The sequence below is a fragment of the Bos indicus genome, chromosome 10, assembly GCF_029378745.1.
Source record: "Bos indicus isolate NIAB-ARS_2022 breed Sahiwal x Tharparkar chromosome 10, NIAB-ARS_B.indTharparkar_mat_pri_1.0, whole genome shotgun sequence".
NCBI lineage: Eukaryota > Metazoa > Chordata > Mammalia > Artiodactyla > Bovidae > Bos > Bos indicus.
The window spans coordinates 23626627-23636400 of record NC_091769.1 but is presented as its reverse complement, the minus strand read 5'-3'; the positions used below and the strand labels follow the sequence as shown (position 1 = coordinate 23636400).

The 9774-nt window shown below is 39.4% G+C and overlaps 1 long non-coding RNA gene across 1 annotated transcript; it reads left to right on the top strand.

Moving 5' to 3' along the window:
* Nucleotides 1–2603: 2603 nt before the first annotated feature.
* Nucleotides 2604–3190, top strand: LOC139185131 (uncharacterized). Its single transcript, XR_011568672.1, has 2 exons — nucleotides 2604–2677; nucleotides 2907–3190. It is a non-coding gene; the product is annotated as an uncharacterized lncRNA (long non-coding RNA).
* The last annotated feature ends 6584 nt before the right edge of the window (nucleotides 3191–9774 follow it).

The window sequence follows — 9774 nt, the reverse complement described above, 5'->3', positions numbered from 1 at the left end:
CACTCTATCTATCAGATCTAGGCCCTTAAATCTATTTCTTACTTCCACTGTATAATCATAAGGGATTTGATTTAGGTCATACCTGAATGGTCTAGTGGTGTTCCCTACTTTCTTCAATTTAAGTCTGAATTTGGCAATAAGGAGTTCATGGCCTGAGCCACAGTCAACTCCTGATCTTGTTTTTGCTGACTGTATAGAGCTTCTCCATCTTTGGCTGCAAAGAATATAATCAATCTGATTTCGATGTTGACCATCTTGTGATGTCCATGTGTAGAGTCTTCTCTTGTGTTGTTGGAAGAGGGTGTTTGCTATGACCAGTGCATTTTCTTGGCAAAACTCTATTAGTCTTTGCCCTGCTTCATTCCATATTCCAAGGCCAAATTTGCCTGTTACTCCAGGTGTTTCTTGACTTCCTACTTTTGCATTCCAGTCCCCTATAATGAAAAGGACATCTTTTTTGGGTGTTAGTTCTAAAAGGTCTTGTAGGTCTTCATAGAACCGTTCAACTTCAGCTTCTTCAGCGTTACTGGTTGGGGCATAGACTTGGATTACTGTGATATTGAATGGTTTGCCTTGGAAACGAACAGAGATCTTTTTGTCGTTTTTAGGTACATACAAATTTGAGACTATGGTTTTTTGCTTATGAACTTTCTTTATGAATTTAAAATTTTCTCTGTATTAGGGTTCCCCAGAGAAACAGAACCAATAGCATTAATTTAATGTGCATGTGTCTTCACCTCTAATAATCCTATTCTGAAGGCCTAGTTTGTTATATGAGGGGATGATATGTTAGCTTTTTTAAGGTAAGTGTTTATGTGATATATCTTTTGCCATTCTTTTGCTTTCAAAATCTTTGGGCATTATATTTCAAGTTTGGAATAAATCCTCAGATATCCACACTCTCAAGTGTTCGTTGGCCTCCTATTTCACTGAGAAAATAGAAGCAATAAGAAAATTTTCACAAGCTCCTACACTTAACACTTTTTAAGGTAATTCACAGATTTCCATTTCTTTCCATTGGTTACTGGAAATTTATTTCCTGCCTTTGATTGTATCATGTTTTCTCAATTCTTTATGCATCTTGTAGATTTGCTTTGTTGTGTGAGCTTTTGAAGCAGCAGATACCTCTCCCAGTATTTATGGTCTGTCTGGTCTTGACTAGAAGAGACCTTCCTCAGTCAGCAGTGCTAAATATGAGGCAAGATAGAGACCAGTCCCTTTGAGAGTGTACTCCTGAAGAAATTTGGACAAGGACCCGTTGGTTTCCTATCTTTTCATTTGGAGGAAACACCTCAGTTGTATCCTTTCTCCACCTTGCAGATCAGTAGTAGCTGTAATACCATGCCATTCTTTTTTCCTTTGCTGATAGCTGTTCTAGTGACCAAGCCCTGCCAGACATTCAGTGCTAAGTATGACCCAAAGCAAGTAGAAACTGGCTCCATGGGTGATACTTTGAATTGTCTGACATAAGACCCCCTTCACTCTGTGTGGGGTTAAAACCAGTTCTGCGCTGATTCCCAGTCTTGCAGGGCAGTGCTGGTTGTGGAACCACACTCTCCCTTCCCTTGTTCCTTACTATCCCAAGGGACCAGGCTCTGCTCCGTCCTGAATAGGGGGAGATAGAGACCATTCCTACTCTGAAATGATAGGAGTAAGGCCAGCTCCTTCTCCTCCCCCCATTAGCTCTCTTTTCCCCTGTGGAGGAAGAACCTCAGTTCTGCTCTTCCAGGTTCACAGAGCAGGACTGGCAGCAAAAGAGACGTCCTGCATTTTCCTTTGTTTCTCACTATCCCAAGGGATTGCTTTGTGCCTGTCATACTGGGCATGAGGTAAGATAGAAAGCCACCCCACAGAGCGTGCCCTGAGAGGACTGAAGGTCGGGTGCAAGCTCCACTGTCACTCTCCTCCCCCATGGGGGACACGGTGGCTACAGGCTATCTCCTTGGCACTGGGCTAAGCCCATCTGGCTGAGGGATGGATGTGGGTGAAGTGAAGTGCTCTTCTCTCCCCTGTAAATGTGACTGCTCTCAGCTTGTTCTTCCGCGAGTGTGTTTACTTTTAGCTGGGTTTGGCATTGTCCTTCAAGGTATATTGTTGCTAATATCATTGTTAAGTCCATGTCTGAGGAGGAAAGAGAGATAGGGCTTCCTCCTTTGCCATTATGCTGATAGTCCACATCGTGTCTTTTAAATCTTTCAAAAATGTCAGGAAAGTGTTACCATATATATTTTCAGATGAGAAAACTGAGGCTTAACTCTCCTATCCAATAAGTCAGAATTGATACCGGGGTTTTTAAACATGTTTTATGTACTAACCTACTCTGTTTACAGAGACTTACAGGGGCTTATATTCAGTATTATGTTCAAAATAGTGAGAAGGAAACCTAGCAAGAAGCCTAACCCAAGTTTCTGAGCAACCATAGCTCTGACCCCAAGATGGCAGTATTTGCATTGGCCTTACCTGTGGGTATGATTGAGTATGAAGCAGCAAAATCTGGTCTTTGGCTCAATGGGGATGTAGTCTCTGATTGGCTAAGCATAATCCCTGAGAATCCTTTGTTAATGTAAAAAAATAAAAGGTATTGAAAAGACAAGTCAGTTTTGGGGGACAGCCCAGTGCAGAAGAATGGAGATGCATGTGAGACCCTCCCTGGTGGTTTTGTGGCTTCATTTTTGTTGTAAGTTAATGAAGAGTTTTAGCCAGGTTGACACAGTAAGTCCAGGGAATATTTTTAAAGGTTTTCAAAATGGTGTATTGCATGTATTGCTTTGGGGTAGAAGGAGAGAAGAATTTGGGACCGTGTTATGGTTCGGCTGGGATTCATTCTGGAAAGGAGTAAGAGATGCAAATTAGAAAGCAATAAAAATGGGTGAGCTATCTCTCAGATCTCTTTGCTTTTTGAACAGGCGTGAGTGGCAAAAACCAAGTGGAACAGAGTCCTCCATCCCTGGTGGTCCTGGAGGGAGAGAATTGCACATTTCAATGCAATTTTACAGTGAGCCCCTTTAACAACCTAAGGTGGTACACACAGGACACTGGGAGAGGTCTTGTTTCCCTGATAACCATGACTTACGGTGACAACAAAAAGTCAAATGGACGGTACACAGCGACTGTGGATGCAACTGCCAAGCATAGCTCCCTGCACATCACAGCTGCCCAGCTCAGCGATCCAGCCTTCTACATCTGTGTGGTGGGTGCACGATGCTCCCCAGGCACTCACACTCTGTACACAAACCTGCACCTGGAGGTTGTCAAGGAGCATTTTTTGAAATGTTGTATGCGATTTCAAAGTGAGCTAATGCTTCTCTTTCAGACATAGATGAATTTGTATCTACTAACATAGAGGTATCCTAGCTCAACACAGACAGTTAACTGCTCACCTGGTTATTCCCAAGGATAAGACCATCATATTGCATTACTACCCTGAAGTAGATGATGATTTTGATTAAAAGGGGGAAGTCAGCTCTGTGTGGGGTCAAGCAACTCGTAGAATGTAGATTGAGTATAAAAGCAAAATGTTGACGAAGCTGATGACAATATTTGGTAAGACTGCTAATGTCTTTTGCATTTGCTTTCTTTATCTCACAGGCATTATGCACAGAAAATGACAATACCTTCCTTCTTGTATAATTTAATGTAGATTGGAAGAAGAATCCATATAAGACTTATGAAGCAGGGTCCGGATATAAGATAATTATCCTGAGCTACAGTGTCAATAACTAAATTCATATATATCAGCTCATTGAGAAGGTTTTTCACTGATTGGAGAGAAAAGAGTCTTACTAGATTTTCCCTGGAAAGGGTTGATTTTAATTATTCAATTTTTATAACTTGTACATGGTAGATGGTCAAGAATTTTATATAAGTAGAAAGATAAGAGAAAAATCTAGGAGATAAATAGTAGATGTATCTCTCCAACTACTCTGCAACTACTCTACACTTGATCTTGATGTGGTCCTCTCTCCATGTTACCTTTTCAGAGATCAAAAGACACTGGGTGAGTGTGTGCACAGGGGCATAGATCTGATTTCTGATTTGCTGAGGAGTCTCTCAGCTTCTTGTGACAGCAAATTCATGAATATGCACTCAGATAAACAAGTTGCTTGACCTGGTAGTGTCTGAGAGCTCACAGATTCCAACCTGAGTTCTCATGAGTCTGGAGAATGGAAAAAAATAGTGAAGTCTTTGGGAGTTTCATTCCTGGTTCTTTTTTGGCAGCTGTGCTGTGATTTGGCTGGCTTTGAAGCTATGAATTAAAAGGGCAGATCCTAGTAATCTCTATAAATCTGAAAGTTATAGAAGGGTGGCTAGTGTTACTGGGGTCACCTGAGGGGGGGGTTGTGAAAAGGAAATATATTCTCTCAAAAAATAATTGGCCATTAATATATCTCCTTTGTCTCTGGTTCTCTGTTCAAACAGGGGTGAGCAGCCAATATAAATTGGACCAGAGTCCTTCATTCCTGAGTATCCAGGAGAGAACACATGCCGATCTTAATTGTACTTATCAAAAGAAAACATTTTACAACTTCGTTTGGTTTAAGCAGGAGCCTGGGAAAGGACTTGTATCTTTGTCTTTAATTCAATCAAGCCAGAAAGAGGAGGCAGACAAAGATTTTAAAGAACTCCTGGGAAAAGAGAAGGTTTACAGTGTTTTGCATATCTCAGCCTCCCACTCTGGAGACTCAGCTACCTACTTTTGGGCTTTGCATCGCAGCGCTCTCCAAGCACCTGCAGCCTGTCCCACAACTGCCAGCTGCGCCTCTTGACAGGGGTCTAGCCTTAGGGTAGGAATGAAGGTATTTCCTTTATTCACAGAGAGAGTTTTCTTAAAATCTCTGTCTCCAAATAGAAATCAAGGATAATCTATCCCTCCCTTATGTGATGAATCTGAATTTATATTGAATTAAATTTCCTTTTGTTACTATTGAAGGTTCATTCCTCAGTGCAAATTGTACTCCCCCTGGGCCTGTTTGCCGAGATTTCTTTTCACCGTCTACCCTTCAGGTGAGAGGGCAGGCCCCTTTGTGCTCAGGCTCCAGTTCAGAAAGCAAGTTTTCACCATGCTGTACCCTCACCAGTAGCGTCATACTCATTGGTTCATAGTCTTCATGATATTTTTTTATATCTGTGTACCATTTATACAATTATTTACTAATTTAATATTAAATTTACTTAATGACTGTGCAAAAACTTATCCTTGTTTTAATGGATGTTAATATGAAACCATATATTTCATGTGCAGGTTATATTTTTTCTATTACAAATTAAAATAATACCTTATATGTAACATATTACAAATTAAAATAATACCTTATCTGCAACAATTACAATTTTCTTTTATGTACTGCCTACCATGACCTCTTGCATCAATCATACTTTAGGAAATACTGATTCAGTCCATACCGTTCATTTCATAGGTGAAAGAATTAGGATTTACAGGATTTGAATGGCCACTTAAAGCATGACTTATAGCAAAATGGAAGCTGGTAACAGAACTCAGACACTCTGACCTTTTGTCAATTGCTTCTTCCACTAAAGATAAAAACTGGATCCAAAGTTTGAAGGAAGGAGTCTAGTATTTTAAATTTAAATTAAGCTGAAATTTTATTACTTAATTATATATATTAATTTTAAATAAATTAAAAGATATAAACACATTTAAAAAGAGAACACTACCATAATTTCATGGCATAAAGGTTATGACTATCACCAGTTTTCAGAATTTTTGGTGCATGTATTATACAGCTATATTTTTCTGTGAGAGGGACTATAATATACCTGGAGTTTATAAACATATTTGTTTTTCTCAACATTGTAGATATTTCCATGTCAGAAAACATATCTTAAAGGCATAATTTTAAATGATTGGCTAATTTCCATTATTTAGATGTATTTAAAAAACTAATCACTCTTTGGTATTTTTCCAATTATACAGTATTATAGACAATATTTTTATGAACAAACATCATTTAAGTTGTAGTTTCAATGGAAGTGAAATTGCTTGGATAAGGGAAAAAAACATGACACTAAATGTTTGGTTTTCATGAAGAGATTTTTCACCAAGCTATGGCTTCAACAGCAACCCATGAAGCTGCTGACTTTCCAATTCTATACCAAGTCAGGATATTACTACTTTAAATTAGTTTTCATTTTACTAAGTGAAAATTTTCAGTTTTAATTTTCTTTTATTTTAATCAGTAAGGTTTTTGTCATTACACATTTTGGAATAAAAAATAAGATTAGAAAACATCAGAGTACCTCACAGAGAATAAGAACTAATATATTTTCATAAAAGTGAAAAGGCTGGCTTAAAACCCAACATTCAAAAAATTAAGATTGTGGCATCTGGTCTTCATGGCAGATGGGAAATAGATGGGGAAATGCCGGGAGCCGGTGAGGCATTCCGCTCATGACAAAGGTCATGAGGAAGGAGGCTCGGCATACGCAAAGGCGGGATCGAGCCTCAGGAGTCCGCCCGGATATTCTCGAGCATTTTCCCCCAAAAAAACCAGAGTCTGCCTACTTTATTGCTTTGTGCTCTCACCTCTGACTTTACTGGGGGCTGTCCCCTACCACCATCTCTCTCTCTCTGTCAAAGAGTTAACTTACAGCTCCAATTAATAAAGTTCCTGGGCAATTAGGAGTGTTTAAATCCAAACCCCTCAGATGGCTCTCTAACTCGCCTGACAAGCTTACCCGGACTCCTGCAGCTATGCATACGATTGTTTACAGTCTCCTAGCCTCCAGAGGCACGGGAAGCTTAAGATATTCAAATAGCTTAGAGCCTCTCAGAGAGTTAAAAACTGTCGGAATAAACTAGTAAAGGATTTCATTGATGAGTAAATGCTTGTTGCCAAGTTTTCACATCCCCTGAATTGTATCCTTGAATGTGTATTAATTAATAGTTGGTATATAGTAAAAAATAAGTAGTGGCCTTGGTGTTAGTAACTATAGACCCTTAAGGTAATAAATTCTTTTCTTTGTTGTAAGCCCATTACACATCCGCCCTATAGGAATGCAATTTTATCTTTGGAAGATGGTGCCAAACCTTAAAATAATTACTCTTAGAGAAAATAAGTCTTTGTTGATAAGTTCTTGTCAAGAGTCATAAAATGTTAGTAGGCCTTCTGGCCAGAAGATGATGTAAATCACCTAAACCATTTGTATACGATACATTTGCAGGAAAGAAACCTTGGTTTTTGATAAGAATCAAAGACTGCTGACTTTGCATCCCCTATTATCCTCTATGTGTAACTTAGGGTATAAAAGCCCCTGTTAAAAATAAAGCTACGGGCCTTGTTCACCAATGCTTGGTCTCCCCATGTCATTCTTCCCTTTAACTTCCAGCTGAGTCTCCATCTGGAGCGCGGAACCCACCACGCTTACTAATTATGCCTGGGCTTCTAAGACCCACTTGAGAAGGTGTCTAGGGTGAGGCACCTTCCGCTATTCGAGAGGGCACCTGCGGCCTACGTAAGTGGTGCAAACTTCTTGTCTTGAAGTTTTATTGGTCTCCCACGTAAACCAAGCTACTCAGCCTCTTTTCTCCACTGAATTTTCCTACTGAGCTATCCTCATTCTATTGTTCTCTATATCTCTAATTAGCATATAAATAGTCGCCTAGGCCGTCTCTCCTTCGAATACCCTGGATCAGCTGGGGCTGGTCCCCAGCAGGGAAACAGTGATAGATTTTATCTTCTTGGGCTCCAAAAGCACTGCAGATGGTGACTGCAGCCATGAAATTAAAAGATGCTTCAAAGCTATCACAAACCTAGACAGCATATTTAAAAGCAGAGACATTACTTTACTGAGAAAGTTCCATCTAGTCAAAACCTTGGTTTTTCTAGTAGTCATGTATGGATGTGAGAGTTGAAATATAAAGAAAGCTAAGTGCTGAAGAATTGATGTTTTTGAACTGTGGTGTTGGATAAGACTCTTGAGAGTCCCTTGGACAGCAAGGAGATCAAACCAGTCCATCCTGAAGGAAATCAGTCCTGAATATTCATTGGAAGGTTGATGTTGAAATTGAAGCTCCAATATTTGGCCACCTGATGTGAAAAACTGATTAACTGGAAAATATCCTGATGCTGAAAAAACTGAAGGCAAAAGGAGACGGGGACGATGACAGAGGATGAGACGATTGGATGGCATCACTGACTATATAGACATGAGTTTGAGCAAGTTTTGGAAGTTGGTGATGGACAGGGAAGACTGGCATGCTGCAGTCCATGGGGTTGCAAAGAATTGGACACGACTGAGTAACTGAATTGAAATGATCTTTTCATAAAATAAAATGTAGTAAACAAAATTTGGAAAGCACTGTTCTGATCCAGGTTACCTTCTAACTTGTCTCTTTTCTATTACCCAGAATTTTGATATTCAAAATATAGACCAGCAATGTTAAAACTTGTGCAGAATCCCAGGATCGACTCCAAATCTACTGAATTTGAATCTTCATTTTAACAAATCCCCAGGTGATTCTACCACTTTCAAATTTGAGAAGCACTAATCTAACTGGTAGCAACAGTGATTTTTTAATTATAAATCAAAGTTGTTGCTACCTGCCCAAATGCTTCAATGGATTTCTATTGCCTCTAGAATAAAATACAAACTCTTGACTATGGTATACAAGATTCTGCACAATGTGAATCTCACCTGACCCTTCAATCTTACTTCATAACTCTCTTCCCTGACTCTCTGTGCAGTCACGATGCTGATCTTTCAGTTTTCTAAACTTGTCACGTCTTGTCCCACGTTGGGTCGTGTTCTTTCATTTGTCTGCAATTCCTGCACCCTGCCCCCGCCCCCGATCTTGGTGAGCCTAACCTGTTTTCATCCTTCAGGTCTCAGGAGGAGAAGGGGATATCAAATATCACTTGTTTATGTTTGGTCACTAATTGGTGTCCAACTCTTTTGTGACCCCAGGGACTGTAGTTCACCAGGCTTCTCTGTCCATGGGATTTTCCAGGCAAGAATACTAGAGTGGGTTTCTATTTTCTTCTCCAAATATCAGTATTGTAGATAAAACCTTCTGACTTTTGCTGAACTTCCTGACTACTGTAGCCATCCACAAACCCTTTCTTAACTCTGTATCAAACACCCTGGTCATATCCCAATGGTAATAACCATAATGAGCAGGCATATTTTTGATTGACATGTCAATATATTCATTGCTAGTAACTCCAGTTAGATTATAAATCCTGTGAGGTCAGTATTGTTGTGTGTTCTGCTCATGGGCTTTACTCTTAGTGTCTAGAACAGTGACTGGCCTATAGTAGTCAGTTGATAAATATCTACTAAGTAAATGTTGTGTGGGCCTTCTCCCTCTTTGCTTTCCTTTTCCCTTTTTGTCATTTCCACCCTTGAAACTCTTAACTACATATATGTTCTCATTGCTTCTTAGGTGGTATAATTCAGTTATCTCTGGCTCTTACTTGAAGACTCAGGTTCCAGCCTTCCTTTGCTCAGTAGGCTCTGGTAAATAATTAGATCCATGCAGGGTCTCAGTCTGTCGTCAGTCAACTGACTTAACTTTGTATAGTGTAATCTTAATGAACTGGGTCAACTTGAAAGCTAGAAACCCTGCAGTGAAGTATGTAAAAGAGAAAAAAAAAAAAAAAAGACATGTCCCAAAGACTTTGGAAAATATAAAAGGAATTTCAAGTCAAATAATTATAAGCACATGTCAAAATTTGATTTCAAATTACTGTAAGAGAAAGTCTCAGGAAACATATTCAAATAATTAGCCTTGGTAGAAACATTTTATAGGAAATA